This window comes from Schistocerca nitens, chromosome 1, assembly GCF_023898315.1.
Source record: "Schistocerca nitens isolate TAMUIC-IGC-003100 chromosome 1, iqSchNite1.1, whole genome shotgun sequence".
Classification (NCBI taxonomy): domain Eukaryota; kingdom Metazoa; phylum Arthropoda; class Insecta; order Orthoptera; family Acrididae; genus Schistocerca; species Schistocerca nitens.
In genome coordinates this window covers 800469321-800487119 of record NC_064614.1, presented here as the reverse complement: position 1 = coordinate 800487119, position 17799 = coordinate 800469321, and positions in this window count along the sequence as shown.

The window sequence follows — 17799 nt, the reverse complement described above, 5'->3', positions numbered from 1 at the left end:
TAACAAACTATAATTAAATTTGTTTCTTCGATGCACCCGTTGTGTAAAATAATTATTTTAAATGCATCTTTCATTCAAAAGACTACCATTACTATAACACGAGCATCTGCTCTGAGACTACTCGTTAAACATTGGTCAATGTAATAATATCTGCACTATGTGTAGCTTTATGTCAGTTGAGCTCAAAGTGGTCAGAAAACCTACAGCGTCCAAACCATCTGCTATTTCTTTTGCAGCCGTTCCACAGTGCAGTGCAGCAATAAATTAATGCTGCCAGGAAATTCCATTACATAAAATAAAATTTTACTGACGTGATGTAGCTTTTTAATGCCAGTGGAGTACGTCATGAAAAGAATAATTTAATTACAGAAAAGATCTGAAGCACATTAACCTAATTATCCCAAAGAGCTTTACTGTCTCTCTTTCATGGTCTTTTCAACTAAACCATTGGTACAGAATGTAATTAATTTAGCGATGTAGCATTTTCTGTGCTTCCATAGTTTTCGAGGATCAGTCGGGTTATTTTGAAAAACTCTATTTCTCTATAAGTAAATCAACCGAAATGTAAAATATTTCAGTCAACAGTGACTATGTTGCTCGGAAGCGGTTGGAGTATTTACCTGATAGTAGTCTACGTGCTTGAAATACATTCAGTAACACTGCGTACGTTTTGCCTTAGGAAATGTTTTCGTATCTCTCTTGTAAAATGTCCAGAAATTAGAATATCGAGATATCAGTTTAGACGCCCTTGTATTGCTTGACTGGTAGTTTTCCTTTAATTTGTCATTGTGCTAATCAGTAAATGCGGAGACGAAAAGCTAATTAAATCTGACACTTCGTGTTGCAAGTATTTCGATAAATTTTTTCACAACTCTGTCCCACGTTATTGCTACCTATGACAATATCTGGTCCGTTACTGAGCAAACGGAACAGGGTAATTCTCCTACTAGTACAGCTCCTTTATTCTCATATTCTACTTTATCGAGAATCTATACACTGGTAAGAATCATAGGTTTTTACTAATATTTCGCATGTGTGTTCGCAAGTTTTAACAAGTCCCCGACAGCAACTAAGATGATAATGTAATGAGAAATGCAACGCACTACTCACTTCATGCACGGAGTCGACTGCAGTAACTTAATTAATTAATTTCGGCTCTTAGTATTAAAGTGACTTATAGCACAATTTGCATCTTAAGAAGTAGCTATGTACGATATGACACTTCATACACTGAAGTTTGTGTCAGGAAATCTACGCGGAAATTTGACTTAGGTATGAGTCGCTCCTGGTACTAAGACGCCCAGCCGAAAACACAGTACAAAACCCTTTAGTATGCCTCCATATAGGTCACAATCCTGAACTGGAGATCCATATTTCTTGTTTGTGATATACTAAATTATTGCTACCACTACTGCAGGTTTAACTCGCACGATTCTATTCGTCGAGAGGAGTGTTGTTCTACACTTAGCTGAATATCTGGGTACTATGATACTGTACCGTGTGGAAAACATCGGGAGCTTGAAATCACTCACTACATTCTCTCTATTAGCAAACAGCAGGATTGCTGCCATGAGAGAAGAAGTTTTAATGGACTGGGTTATTCGACTGAGCTGTTACATATGAAAGTGTATTACCTATCAGTTTTTAGCTGCAATGATTCAAGGACAGGACGATAGACTATGTGTTAAGACATCGGGTAATAACTTCCTTTGTACTAGAGGTAGCTGCGCAGGGTGAAAACTGTATCGGAACACTGAGGTTGGAATTTATCCAAAAATTAATGTAGGTCGTTGGATGTTAAGTGCCACTTTGACAAGACGAGGTTGGCACAGGAAAGGAAATTAGCGTGACCCATATCAAACCAGTCAAATACAAAAACTAGATTAAACTGGAACATCGAATCAGACTTTCACTTTGCAGCGAAATACGTGGCACTATAAACTTTTTGACAGATTAAATGCGTTGGAAGGAGTGGGTTTCAGACAAGATACTTACCTCGGCAAGCAATGCACACAAAAGGAAAGGCTTGGGTTGCAGTCCGATGCGTACTTTTAAGTTCACTGGAGATAACTAGTTAGAATCTTCTTTTCAGTGGAGAGACCCAGAAGGTCAAATGGAAAGAAAGTTTGCGTAATAACAAGACTTCTGCTCCAATATGAAATTATATACATTATGTAACAAATACAGTTCAAAAGCTGTAATTTCGCGAGACCTCCAATGATTAATTATTGGAACTAAAGACTTCCATTCACCCTAATAAAAAGTGTCGTTTCTATCAACTGAAGATCAACTGAAGTATATTTCATAAAGGAGACCATTGTCTACGATTATTACACTTCAAAAATGCTAAAATACTAATTTGTTCGTTTGTTGTTTACTTGTGCACAAAATACAGTGAGGCCTGAAAGTCTTGTTGTAAAGATAAACAGTAAACACCTAAATAACAAATAAATATCCACAGAGAATGCCGCAATTGTAGTGAAACTTGTCTTGGTAAAGATAAAGATAATATAACTAATAAGTGAACCTTGTTGATAAGTTTTATACAGTCATAGTTAGAAAGGTTAAATACGTATGGCGATGGCACAAATTGATTTGACTTTGCACCAAAGAAGATGTCCTGAATATGGTGGAGAAACATACACAGAATTAACATTACTAGAATAGTAGCAATTTGTTGGAGTATTCCTTTAATCCTTTCCTGTCTAAGTAGCTGATTAATTAGGATGATATATCGAATGTTTCTGCTGTGGACATTACTGTGTCACACGAGCCAACAGCTCAATTTGTTGTTTACGAATTATTGCGTATGGAGAGCTACGTCCACCAATTAGCGAAGGAGTAAGCCAGAATTTGCTCCAGTCTCTTCCCTAGCACAACAGGAGCTTCTCTCCCCGTTTGTTTCATTAACTGCTGAGAAATTTGGAATAACATAACACCACTACATTAGAAGTCTCAAAATAAAGGTATTCAGTTACTCTAAATTTCAGACTGAGGAAAATAAATAATTATAAAGGCATATCACTTGGGAGCTACTCTAAAAGAAATATAAGTTTCATAGGCTCAGATTCTAATCATAGCTTATCGAGCAACATGATGTTCCACAAAACTTTCACAGCAATCTTTTGATGACCATACAGCGTCATACAAATATGTCTTCCTATAAAATTCCAGATTTAATAACGTTTTTACGCGAACTTAAGGAACATACATGGAACAATGTACTGCCTGTTTCAATACTAATCGACGACTCAAATGATGTGCCACAACGTTTAGGACGAATTTAAACCTATAGTTATAATCAGAAAACAGTGTGGATAATGTGATCAGTGTAATTGGAATCTGCATAAACATTTAAACAGTACATTAAATAATTGTATTAACTATCATGTTAATAATGTATAGTATTAGAATATTAACTATAATATAATCAAGCAGAAAATTAAATAACTAAAATTAGTCTCTTGGTACCGAGTAGATGAATCAGCACGCTCTCTACACTTTTCAGCATGATACCGCTTCTATTTACACAAACTTTCCTATGCTTCATGACGCACCTGCCACTTTGTGAGGTGTGTAGGTCCACCGACCTCTACCTTTCTCTGACTTAACAGTAACTGGAGCATTCATGAACATTATGAAATATGGACAGGGTTATGGGGTAAACGTCATGTGCCACCCAATTAATTTCACATCGGTGATCTGTTTTTATCAAAAGATTAAAATTTTTTAATCTACTGGAACCTCCATCTGTACTGGAGTTTTATCCACACGTTCACAATACTGTTTGCCAAATATATTGCTTCATAATTTTTTCAAAATCACATTTTTTTAATTCCTAAAATGTTATTTTCTACTGTCAAATACCCATCACATATATTACATATGATAAACATTACTAATTATCTGGCTCTTCTACTTCACTTTTCAGTTATAATAATGTAATAATTGTTAACAACAGTATAATATCTATATTCAGTACATAACAAATTCCATACATTGTACTCACGACACAAACACTACATTTGTTAATATCCCTATGTTTGTCATCGCTGTTCCAGAATCAGCTGCCAGTCCACTAGATGGTATTGATGTTCAGTTCTTTGCATTACCATATACAGGGTGGTCCATTGACGGTGACTAGGCCAAATATCTCACGAAATAAGCATCAAATGAAAAAACTACGAAGAACGAAACTCGTCTAGCTTGAAGGGGGAAATCAGATGGCGATATGGTTCGCCCGCTCGATGGCGCTGCCATAGGTCAAACGGATATCAACTGCTTTTTTTAAAAATAGGAACCCCCATTTTTTATTACATATTCGTGTAGTACGCAAAGAAATATGAATGTTTTAGTTGGACCACTTTTCTCACTTTGTGATGGATGGCGCTGTAATAGTCACAAACGTATAAGTACGTGGTATCACGTAACATTCCGCCAGTACGGACGGTATTTGATTCGTGATACATTACCCTTTTTAAAATTGACCGTTTACCAATTGCGGAAAAGGTCGATATCGTGTTGACCTATGGCTACTCTGATGAAAATGCCCAACGGGCGTGTGCTATGTATGCTGCTCGGTATCCTGGACGACATCATCCAAGTGTCCGGACCGTTCGCCGGATAGTTACGTTATTTAAGGAAACAGGAAGTGTTCAGCCACATGTGAAACGTCAACCACGACCTGCAACAAATGATGATGCCCAAGTAGCTGTTTCAGCTGCTGTCGCGGCTAATCCGCACATCAGTAGCAGACAAACTGCGCGAGAATTGGGAATCTCAAAAACGTCGGTGTTGAGAATGCTACATCAAGATCGATTGCACAGGTACCATATTTCTGTGCAGCAGGAATTGCATGACGACGACTTTGAATGTCGTGTACAGTTCTGTCACTGGGAACAAGAGAAATTACGGGACGATGACAGATTTTTTTACACGCGTTCTATTTAGTGACGAAGCGTCATTCACCAACAGCGGTAACATAAACCGGCATAATTTGCACTTTTGGGCAACGGAAAATTCACAATGGCTGCGACAAGTGGAACATCAGCGGCCTTGGCGGGTTAATGTATGGTGCGGCATTATGGGAGGAAGGATAGTTGGCACCCATTTTATCGATGGCAATCTAAATGAAGCAATGTATCCTGATTTCGTACCTTATGTTCTACCGATGTTACTACAAGATGTTTCACTGCATGATAGAATGGCGATGTACTTCCAACATGATGGATGTCTGGCACATAGCTCGCGTGCGGTTGAAGCGGTATTGAACAGCATATTTCATGACAGGTGGATTGGTCGCCGGAGAACCATACCATGGCCCGCACGTTCACCGGATCTGACGTCCCCGGATTTCCTTCTGTGGGGAAAGTTGAAGGATATTTGCTATGGTGATCCACCGACAACGCCTGAAAACATGAAACAGCGCATTGTCAATGCATGTGCGAACATTACGGAAGGCGAACTACTTGCTGTTGAGAGGAATGTCGTTACACGTAGTACCAAATGCATTGAGGTTGGTGGACATCATTTTGAGCATTTATTGCATTAATGTGGTATTTTCAGGTAATCACGCTGTAACAGCATGCGTTCACAGAAATGATAAGTTCACAAAGGTACATGTATCACATTGGAACAACCGAAATGAAATATTCAAACGTACCTACGTTCTGTATTTTAATTTAAAAACCTATCTGTTACCAACTGTTCGTCTAGAATTGTGAGTCATATGTTTGTGACTATTACAGCGCCATCTATCACAAAGCGAAAAACGTGGTCCAACTAAAACATTCATATTTTTATACGTACTACACGAATATGTAATAAAAACTGGGGGTTCCTATTTAAAAAAATGCCGTTGATATCCGTTTGACCTATGGCAGCGCCATCTATCGGGCCAACCATAGCGCTATCTGGTTTCCCCCTTCAAGCTAGACTAGTTTCGTTCTTTGTAGTGTTTTCGGTTGACGCTTATTTGATGAGATATTTGGCCCGGTCACGGTCAATGGACCACCCTGTATACTATATGTGGGAAACATATAACTGATCTGGGTCTTCTACTTCATTTTACAATTATAACAATATAGTAAATTGTTAAAAATTGTCTACTTTCTAATTCAGAACGTAACAGATTTAATGTGTTGCACTCATTACACAGTCATTTCATTTGCCCATTTTCTTACATCTGTCATTTCGGCTGAAGGATCAGCTTTCAGTCCACAGGCCAGTCATGACGTTCAATTGTCTTTAGCATCGCTTCTCCATTACTCTCCAACACCATAATGCGTTTAAAATACGTTACACAGCAGACATGTTAGTTATACACAACAGCATAATATTTCTGAAAACAAAATCACAATAATCTTAACCACCTCAAGACATATGTAACATAAACATACTAGTCACGACATAACCGTATATTTATTCATTTTATTACTTATTTAGCGAATAGTCAATAAAAACATAAGCTTCTTTACGACGATATATCTCAGCAGTCAATGTGTCACTTGCTTTTGCCGGCCGCTGTTGCGACCTTGATCGCATAGCTGGCCGTTGTCTGTTCATCGCGTCACGTGAGATAAGGCATTATACTGCGTCACACCCCCAGAAAATGCCATTAATTCCTCAGCTAATCTGACAGTCGTTTCACAGTAAAGGCGTTCCAATCTGCCATTTTTCTTAATCTGTACATGTAAATACAGGAAATATTCGTGGCTAGTGCCATACAGTAGCAAAATAAATTGCATTACTATAAATGTTTACACCTTAAATGATCTCTCAATTATTATTAATGAAAGTGTCTAATTTCGAATTCTAATTACAAAACTGATGACATTTAAAAAAAAAAGTAGTTTTGCCGGATTTTCGCGTCGTTGTCGCACGATATTTCGACAGCGTAACTCGCTGTCTTCTTCAGGTGCTACCCGAGAATGGTCCTCGGGAGGATCGAGCCCAGTATCAGAATAATTACAAAACTGATGTTTCTTCCTGCACAACTATGTTTGATACCTGTAAAACTGTAGGACTCTTTGACATGTTTGCGGCAGGTGTTGCCAGTTCCCCTCAATATCATAAAGGATGCATATAATTTTGTATAGATTTTCATATATTTCATAAAACTTTTTTATTTCATTGTACGTCTTTGATGATTTAGCCCTTCATTTCAAAAGTAAAAGGTGTCCTAAGTAAAATATTCTCAGCATTTTCCGAGGATTACGTATTTCTTTTCTTCTCTCAGCTTTATCCTATAACTCTTCCAATGCAGATTTATTGATGTGTTATACTGACATTTGCATCTTAGGTGCAAAGGGGAAATTTTCCTCAATAACGTTCGATGCCTTTTCACCAAGCACTACTTCGTGAGGCAAGAATGCAGTTACTGAATGTGGTAATTCAGTCATTATCAGTCCTTCATCTGTTCCATAATTCCAGCAGGTTGGATGATTTTTAGCACAATAACCTCTAAATAACTGGTCTACCTCCCTCATTAACCTTCCTGCTTAATATGGTAACAGATAGTACTGAGAAAAATGTACTGCCAGTACTTGTTCTTACCTTAAAATTCTTCGCCACAGTTTTGACATAAACTGTGGACCATTATCAGTAACAATCATTTGTGGCTTTTCAGTGATTATAAAGTAATCCTGAAAGGTACCCGTCTCAGGCATATTTCATGAGTTTGTTATTTGTCCACCATATTCGGCAGATTAACTTTCTGCCTGTTGTGTATCATATAGTCACACCAGGGAGAAGGGGGAATATCATTGCTGGTTTTTATTTCCTTATACTGCCCGTCAGCATACTATATTACCAATAATCAGGGTTATCTCTGTCATGTATGAGTGTGTGGTTGACTACAAGTTAATGTGCGATTGTAGGATCAGTGTAGCTTTTAAGTTTTCGTAGAATGGACCGGAGACAACAGTTGTCCCCCTCATTTTAGAAAGATCAACTTGCAATCGTTTTAAAATATTCGCAACTAGATGGTGTCCCTGTCCCCAGGATTTCATTACTTTCCTGTTGGCAGGGCCTTCACCCTTTCCCTCTCATGTCTGAGGCGCCATGTCACAAAATCTGTAAGGGTCTGAAAACTGAAGATTTGGTTAGCCATGAGCTGACGTTCTGGTGAGTAACATCTGCTTCCTAGTAGACTTAGCTTAAACTTTTGGTTTTTATTCCAGTTAGACATTCCGTTTTTGATAAAGTAGAAATTCATGCTGTAATTTAAGTTAACTATCAAGGTGACTAAATTTTGCTTCTGTAAATGTTTCAGTTCCTAAACTTAGTTTTTGAAAGAGCAATTTGGTTTCTATTATCAACCCATGTTAGGATCACTTCATTGCGTTCTACGATTTTTCTTTAGCAAAATCAACAGCTACAAGCCAGGTTTGATGGCAATCGCTCATGATTAGTAGGAATTATTAGGTTTTCATTTGACTGGTGAACTTATAGTGAGATTTTTTTCCCCGCCAGTAGCCAGTTTTTGAGCTATATCGCTGTTTAGTGGAGCAACCATGTTCCAGTTTTCCAGTTACACATCCTTTTGCTGGGAATAATGTTTAGAGAAGTTGTTAAGAAATCATCTCTTGTAACAAACTGTATGTTCAAACAATTTTGAGTAGTTAAGCGAGTGCCAAAATTTGAGGAAGGTTCTTTCGGTTTAAGTAAATGTCCTTCTTCAGGTAGTGTAGTTCGCTGATCTTTCCACCAACATGCGTTCTGCCTTTCCCCGTAAGAATCACAGTGGCTTCACCGAGTCCTTGGGATATGGCAAAGAGGTGGACCCGTAATTTCAAAATAATTTTCATCCGCAATTTGTCAATATGAAACAATAACTGGTATCAATATGTAAAGCAAATATAACATGAATGAATGAATGCATCTGGGTAGGCTGGGAGCTCCACCTGATGCAAGTTTCCTTAACTGACGTCACTTCTGCGACTTGGGTGTCGATGAAGCTGAAATAATGATGAAGACAACACAAAACCCAGTTCCTGAGCGGAGAAAATTTCAGACACGGCCGGGAATCCAACCTGAGCCCCTTGCATGGCATTCCACCACGCTGAACACTCAGTAATGGTGGCAGGCAATAAACGAAAAGAAAAAGTAATGCTTATCTTTTAATTCTTCTTCGTAACATATGATGTGGCTTTTTCTGCACTTTTTCTTACACTGTAGTTTTACATGTTTTGGTATAATACCCAATGCCGCTACCATATATATATTAATCCTCCCTTCGTTGTCGGAAGGCATCCATACAAATTGACAGTAAACTTTTCTAGGAATGAGTTCGGGAAAATACTGTGCATAATTCCTTTCATCTGCTGAGTCGATGCTTTAGTCTTCTGGCATAATTCACATTTTACTAGCAGTCTTCTCGCCCTCTCTTGCATGTTATTAAAGATAAAACTCCTTTTGGGTTTACCTACACTCTTCTTTTGGGCATAGTGGTCACATCCGAGACGGACATCTTGTGTCAAATTATTAATCATTTGTTCTTCAACTGTCTTCCAGTCGTTCGCTTCTAGATTTACTCAGCGAAATGAGACTCTGTCTTTTATTGTGTAATGTTCATGTAACTTACGAGGGAACGTTGGAGTCAGACACCTCGAAACACACCCCGAAATTTTTTGTACAGGAATAAAACAGCCAGAAAAATGCCCTGTTAAAATTTTAGCTTCCAAAACGTACTGCAAGTTACTTGTTCTTGTCCCATGAATAACCGCTTATGACGGCGGTTTCTACAGTCCTGCTTGCCTAACATGCAACCGGCAAGTGACAAGAGGACATAGTGCGCATAGTCCAGAAATACGGAGTAACACATGTGAATTTCAGAAACCTAAAGCATACAATAAATGTCACTTGTCACGTTTTGGGTAAGAGGCAGTTCATATCAACAGCTAAACTATTGCATATGTAACTGTGTTAAAGATAACTATCACCGGAAAACGAGTCGAGACAGTGTTTGATATACCATTAAAGACGACCTCCATCAATCGTGACTAAAATAACGAAAATAAGTATTTCTTAAAGATAATTCATGTTGTAACAAATCCCATAGCTCAGTTCTTATGATAAATTTTGAATAATATATATTTTAGTAACAACGTCTGATGGAAAGAATAATGTTTTCGGTCATTTCACAGTAATTACTAGTTTTATTTAATCAAAACTGCAGTGCAGTAAGAAATGATCATGGCCGTTGCTTTGCTTATTGTGCTGCATACCATGCATATTTAAATCAATTCGTAAAATATGTCAATGCAGTCTGCTAATACACAACTGACTGAAATTTGAGAATAATGTTCTCCTGATAAATCTCAAATGACAGGGAGCTATCGGAATTTACATTGTCTTATAGTTTTTTGGAACATAATTTTCACAATAGAAAGAATTCTTTATCAAGCGTCATGTTGGTTGTTCTGGGTTGAATCTGGATTATGTTAACAGTCATTTCATCATATTTCATGCACAGTTCCATTAATGGTAACGAATTTGTCAACATTCAACATTTAGTAAAGGAAATATTTGCGGTGAATCTCAGCCGCTAAAATTTGGACAGGGTCTTTTTTCCCTGTATTCTTCCTGTACAATAATTTCAGGGCATGTTTCGACATCTGGATTGGACCATTCCATTGTTAACGTCATTTCTATTTACCCAGCTAGCTTTAATGATTTTTAAAAAAACTCAGTCATTGACAAACTGCCTATTGGCTTCTGTGTCGGGTTCTTCGGTCGACGTTCATCTAATGATTTTTCTGACGTTTCGCCAGCACGAGTGGCTGGCATTGTCAAAGCTTCATCCTCCATTGTCAGTGGTGAACTGGAGCCAAGCTCGCAGCCGCAGAGTATATGTACCTGGCGCGCCAACTTCCGAGGGTTTCTCCGCGGTCATTTCCGGTGCGGTTCTCCTCTTGCTACCTGCGACGGTCGTTCGCTGCAGTACGGGAAGCCAGGATCCGTTTACCTTAAGGCTTTCCTCTTTCTTGTTGAAACTGTTCGCGTGTTTTTGTATTTCTACAGCTTCTCTGAGCAAGCGTGTGTGATAGTGCTTCTCTACAGCCAGAACTTCCGTGTCGGCGAATTTTATTACGTGGTCGGTCTCATTCAGTGCGTGCTCTGCCACGGCCGATTTCTCCACCTGCCCCAACCTGCAATGTCGCTTATGCTCTTTGATCCTGGTGTTAATTGATCGTCCAGTCATTCCGACATAAACTTTTCCGCATGTGCATGGTATACGGAATATTCCCGCCATTGCAAGTGGGTCTCTTTTCTCCTTCGCCGAGCTAAGACACTCTTTAATCTTCCTTGTCGGTTTGAAAATCGTCAATACGCCATGTTTGCGCAATATACGGCCGATTCTGTCCGTCACTCTGGGAATGTATTGCAGAAGGCCTCCCGTAATGTTCGCACATGCATTGACATTGCGCTGACGCATGTTGTCAGGCGTTGTTGGTGGATCACAATGGCAAATATCCTTCAACTTTCCCCACAGAAAGAAATCCGGGGCGTCAGATAAGGTGAACGTGCGGGCCATGGTATGGTGCTTCGGCGACCAATCCACCTGTCATGAAATATGCTATTCAATACCGCTTCAACCGCACGCGATCTATGTGCCTGACATCCATCATGTTGAAAGTACATCGCCATTCTGTCATGCAGAGAAACATCTTGTAGTGACATCGGTAGAACATAAGGTACGAAATCAGGATACATTGCTTCATTTAGATTGCCATCGATAAAATGGGGGCCAACTATCATTCCTCCCATAATGCCGCACCATACACTAACCCGCCAAGGTCGCTGATGTTACACTTGTCGCAGCCATCGTGAATTTTCCGTTGCCCTATAGTGCATATTATGACGGTTTACGTTAGCCCTGTTAGTGAATGACGCCTCATCGCTAAATAGAAGGCGTGCAAAAAATCTGTCATCGTCCCGTAATTTCTCCTGTGTGCAGTGGCAGAACTGAACACGACGTTCGAAGTCGTCGCCATGCAATTCCTGGTGCATAGAAATATGGTACGGGTGCAATCGATGTTGATGTAGCAATCTCAAAACCGACGTTTTTGAGATTCCCGATTCTCGCGCAATTTGTCTGCTACTGATATGCGGATGTGCCGCGACAGTAGCTAAAACAGCTACTTGGGCATCATCATTTGTTGCAGGTCGTGGTTGACGTTTCACATGTGGCTGAACACTTCATTTTTCCTTAAATAACGTAACTATGCGGCGAACGGTCCGGACACTTGGATGATGTCGTCCAAGATACCGAGCAGCATACATAGCACACGCCCGTTGGGCATTTTGATCACAATAGCCATACATCAACACGATTTCGACGTTTTCCGCAACTGGTAAATGGTCCATTTTAACACGGGTAATGTATCACGAAGCAAATACCGCCCGCACTGGCGGAATGTTACGTGATACCACGTACTTATACGTTTGTGACTATTACAGCGCCATCTATCAAAAGCGAAATAAGTGGTCCAACTAAAATATTCATAATTGTTTACGTACTACACGAATATGTAATAAAATATGGGGTTCCTATTAAAAAAAAGCATTTGATATCCGTTTGACCTATGGCAGCGCCATCTAGTGGGCCAACCATAGCGCCATCTGGTTTCCCTCTTCAAGCTAGACGAGTTTCGTTCTTTGTAGTTTTTTCGTTTGACGCTTATTTCGTGAGATATTTGGCCCGGACACGAACAATGGACCACCGAGTATAGAACGACAGTTCTAGTTACCGATTCCAGTATTAGTAACTTTCTTGCCGTAGTTCAGAGAACAATTACAACTTCAGAAACCATATTAGCCTGTACTCTAGTGCAGATACGTGCTGCAAAGCGATCGCCGGCCTGATTGGCCGAGCGGTAGCAGGTAGCAGGTGTTCGGTTAGAGCGTTAGCTACCCTTTAAAATAAATACTGAGCGGACGGATCATCGAACAAACTGAACGGGTGTCATCGGACGTCCGCCTTAAACAAATTCAATGAACAATATAGAACAAATTGCCGGCATGGTAGCTCAGCGTTTTCGTTCAGAGGGTTAACTGCCCTCTGTAATAAAAAAAAACTGAGTTAATGGATCAACGACGAACTGAAACGGGTGTCTTGCAAGGTCCGCCCCGACCAGATACAATGAACAAAAGCGAACAAAATGAGATAAAAAGAAATCGGTTCTAGGCGCTTCAATCTGGAATCGCGCGATCGCTGCGGTCGCAGGTTCGAATCCTGCCTCGGGCTTGGGTGTGTGTGATGTCCTTAGGTTAGTTAGGTTTAAGTAGTTCTAAGTTCTAGGGGAATGATGACCTCAGAAGTTAAGTCCCATAGTGCTCAGAGCCATTTTTTTGAAAAAACGATCTAGTTAATGAATCATCGAATAGGTGAATCGATGAGTAGAATTGACCTAAATAGGAGGTTACCGATTCCAACTTTTCGATGGTTCATAATGCAAGACTTTTTGCTATAATTCTATGGTATATGTTTTTGTAGTATTTCTAGATTTCTTATTCATCTCACAACTACTACGAAAAACTAATAAATGTAGTAGTTATAGATTCATAATTTCTCTCTGTTTCATAGTAATGAAGATAGTAATACCATTTTCAGAAATCCTATAAATATTTAGTGCACACACTTGTTGTTAACACGATCTAAATAACGAACCGTTGAATGGTGGGAACTGGTAACTAAAATTTACCTATTTAGGTCAGTTTCAGTAACTGATTCCAGTATTTGTTACACCATACTTCGTCAATTTTCGTTACTTGCGCACTCGTCCCGTTAGATTTAAGAATTTGTATTAAAAGTTAACGCTGATTCATAGTATTATGACTTCACGTTGCTCTATACTGTGTTGGATATAAAGGTTCTCTGTGCTTTTTCTTACTTGCATTAATTCCGATACTAATTTATTTCAGACATGTATACTTCTAGTGTTCTTATTTATTTTCGTTACCTTTAGCAGTTTTCGGAACTAAACTCCCGCGTAACGCAATGCCAGTAAAAAATTAGTACACCCAGTTAGAGGTTGCACATTCACTCAAGATTTATTGTTGCAGCGATGCATATGGAGTACATGAAATGATTTCTTTTACAGATCGATAAGACAAGCCGTTCTGAGGTGCCAGATATGGACCCAAGCTGAAACACCCATTTTAGTACGTGGTGTAATCTCCAGGGGCGCAATGCAGATGCTGACTGGGGCATCCAGTTGATAGTACAAATGGCGAATACCGCTTCCTCCTGGGATATGTAATGCCAAAAAACATCGACCTGTTCACGTTTTTCTATTATAGTTGGCGGATAACGAATCGCAAGACTCATTTCTCGTTCCATCATAACCCACAGACGCTCGATTGGGGACATAATATGGAGATGTGCTGGGTGGGGAAGTAAATACACGTCTTGCAGAGCACTCTGAGTTTCACGCGCAGTGCTCGGGCGAGTATTACCTTGTTGGAACAACATATCACCTTCGTGTTGCAGAAACGACAAAAGAATGATTCCAACAACATTCTGCACGTACAGAGGGCTAATTAGCGACCACTCCCGTTGACCCACTCCATCCTCCCCCCCCCCCTCCACCACAGAAGCATCAAAGGTGAACTGGAGTTGTAGCTTGCCGCAGACCAGATCATAAGACCCGGAGCGGGCCAACCGTGTCTTGTACTAAGCTATCTACGAGACAGCGCGCACTTGATTTACGTCGCACGCTCGAAAAACCATTACTCGCTTGCAGGCTTTCATCTCTGCATATCACTTTTAAGTGATTGTCTGACAGCACCAGTCGAGTCGTACACATCATGCTGTGCCGTCAATGGAAGACGGGCTCCCGTCGTCCCACTGCTAATAACTGGTACGCAACAGTTCGTGTTGACACGTCTGCGCTCAGAGACCCTCCTATGTGTGCAGTGGTAGCTGTACGATCTGCCACTGCTGTTCTTGCGATACATCGATCCTGTCGGGTGTCTGTGCTGCGTGACTGCCCAGAACTTCGTCTACGTGTGTAAGATTATTCACGTAGTCACTAAGACCAGCGTCATTTCACAACTGAATCAGATATGTCCTACCTGTGTGGTAATTCCTCGAAAGGACAATCCCCCGCAGCCTGACCCGCTTCAAACCCGCTCAGTTGGCTGTAGAAAGCACGGGTACATTTCCGTGGCATAAGTGGCATATGGTAACGCACTGAGCCTTCCGTTTGTGAGCATTCTCTACTTAAGGATAGTCACAATGGCACCCTGCTTCCTATGCCACTACGGTTTTTGTTAGCGGGCAGTGTTGACAGCATTATCAGTATATCAACTATATCTCTTGTGGCATATGGTACCATCGGCTCATAATCGACGTAATCTTTCCAGGTGTACTAATCTTTTACGGTAATGTAATTATTATCTTGAAATTTGTATATTTGCGTTTCTTCTCACCGGGCCTTATTAATACCATTTGTATATTTGGCAGGTTATTATCGTTCTTCCTGTAACATCTGAAGAGAAATCTTTTGCCTTGCTTTGCTGTTTTATATTTCAGTTGTATATGATTCACTACAACTGATTTCTGGTAAGTCTAAGTAACACCGTCTAGATGCGTGATTTAGTGTAAGTTTAACTTCATGTATTGGTCGGCCAGCGGTCGTAATTTTCTCTTTGTCCATAACCTTGCTTACATGCATGCCCTTTGGGGTGTGTTCAGACGTAAGCATAAGATCCTTCAAAAGATTTATTAATTTCGTGTAATTCCCGAAGCGCTTTCACATAGTTAAGTATTTCCCATAGTCGCTCGCAGTTAATTCAGTTACGCTATATCTGTCCTTATGATGAAATTCTGTTCATTTAAAACTGGTCATTGTTGTCGTAAACTGGTCTTTATGGCCGACGCATCGCGTTCCTTAGTAAAATTGTATGTAAAATTGTTTTACTTGATATGGATTCGCCGTGGTAGATATTTATCATTGGGCCTGAAGCCGTTTGTGGAATTTCTAACTATATTTATGTGCTCCATGAACTGATATTCTAGACCTATAATCCGGTATTAACTAGTTTTACTGCAACTGCTAAATACTTTAAATTATTTTGCCTTCACCATGGAAGATATTTATCATTGGACCTTCAGTTTTTTGTGCTCTTGCTGAATATAGTCGTACACTTGATCAAATAAAGTCCTTGTATTATCTGTTAACGAGCGGCGCTATTAATAATTTGGTTGCAACTGCTAGATATTTGAATTGTTTTGATAATTACATTCTGGGCTGGCGATGTTGGTCGATCTCTGATTTTTATTTTTATTTGTTTAAATTATCGCCTTACTACCATGTATTTCTAGAATTATACTTTAATGTGTATCTTCTCATTCTAAAGGTTTGAATTTTCTTCCGGTAATTAACTGCTGTTCAAGTGTACTTGGTTATGTGCTCCCTGTACCTTTCCACTCCCCAACAAGTAACTTACCGCTTCAAGTACAGTTCTGTAGAATAGCACATTTTGCGTGTCAATAAACATCAGTTGTTTAGCCCTTGACAATTTCTATTTTGGTGCAAAACAATAGAAAACCTTTAACTTTAAAATGAATTAATACATTTCGCTATATGGTAATCAACAGAGTGGTAAGTCCTTTGATTTCCGTGCACAAATTACGAGATATAAAAACCTTCAATGTCGTTAGAAGCATACTGCACCTGAGTACAAATGAGTGGGATTGCAACATGGATGACTCTATACATGTAACCTGGCGCAGTGAAAAGCTACATGAGATAAGTCAGGGACTGGAAGACTCCTTGATGTGTTTCATGACCAGTGTTCCGCTGCTACATCTGTAAGGACGCTATTCAGTACAACTGACTCCACGCCTGGCACCAGACTAACTTGTATATCGTAAATACAGTGTACTTTTTCGGAAGACTAGGAAACTTCCATCCACAAAAAATTAGTCTGATCAGTTTAACGATCAGCAGAAAGTTCTGTCCGTGAATTATACGACGATGCGTTAGTTGTAACGAAACTGGTCAATGGTATATGCCCACTCTTTAGTAAATAGCACGGTACAGTCTTTTAATTCACAACGCGATTAAATGGTACATTATGCTTCATTTTTACAGCTATAATTTGTAATTTGAATGACGTGCAAACAATATATGTATGTAGAAACTACGTACAAATTTGCATATGAATGTGAAAGACGGTAGTTCGGAAATATATCGAAAATTGTAATATTTGAAATATACGCAATTCATTTATTTGGAAATTTTCGAATTATTATAAGCGTTGGTATTATTACTAATGATTTAAAGCATTTTCGAAGTAGAAACGTAGTGTATAACGTAAATGAACTACTATGTTAATGTTATGTCTAAGAAGAGTTTTTTGTTTTTTGTTTTTTACATAGTAACTTTAGAATCACTTTAGGTGGGAAGAAAACAATTTAGTGCTATAAATGTGTTTTGAAGTAGTTGAAATCATATTCTGTATACATCACGTTGTGGTAGATGTAATGAATTTGACCTCATAACTACCGTTGTACACAGAGAATAATTGTGTAGAAACTCTTAATAAAATGTGAAATGCTGAAGGCAGCGCAAGCAGCGTACCATTTAAATATCGTACATGAAGACACCGAGAAACACTGATAAGAAATCTTACAAGGCAGAATTTCATACACCTTCGACTTACACTGTGCCTAAAACGACTTCATGATCCACTGGATGACTAACAGAAGCTACTACAGTTTATAATTTATGGAAATTTTGAACCGTTTCTTCTTACTCTTTGTTGTTATATATTAACTACATATAATGC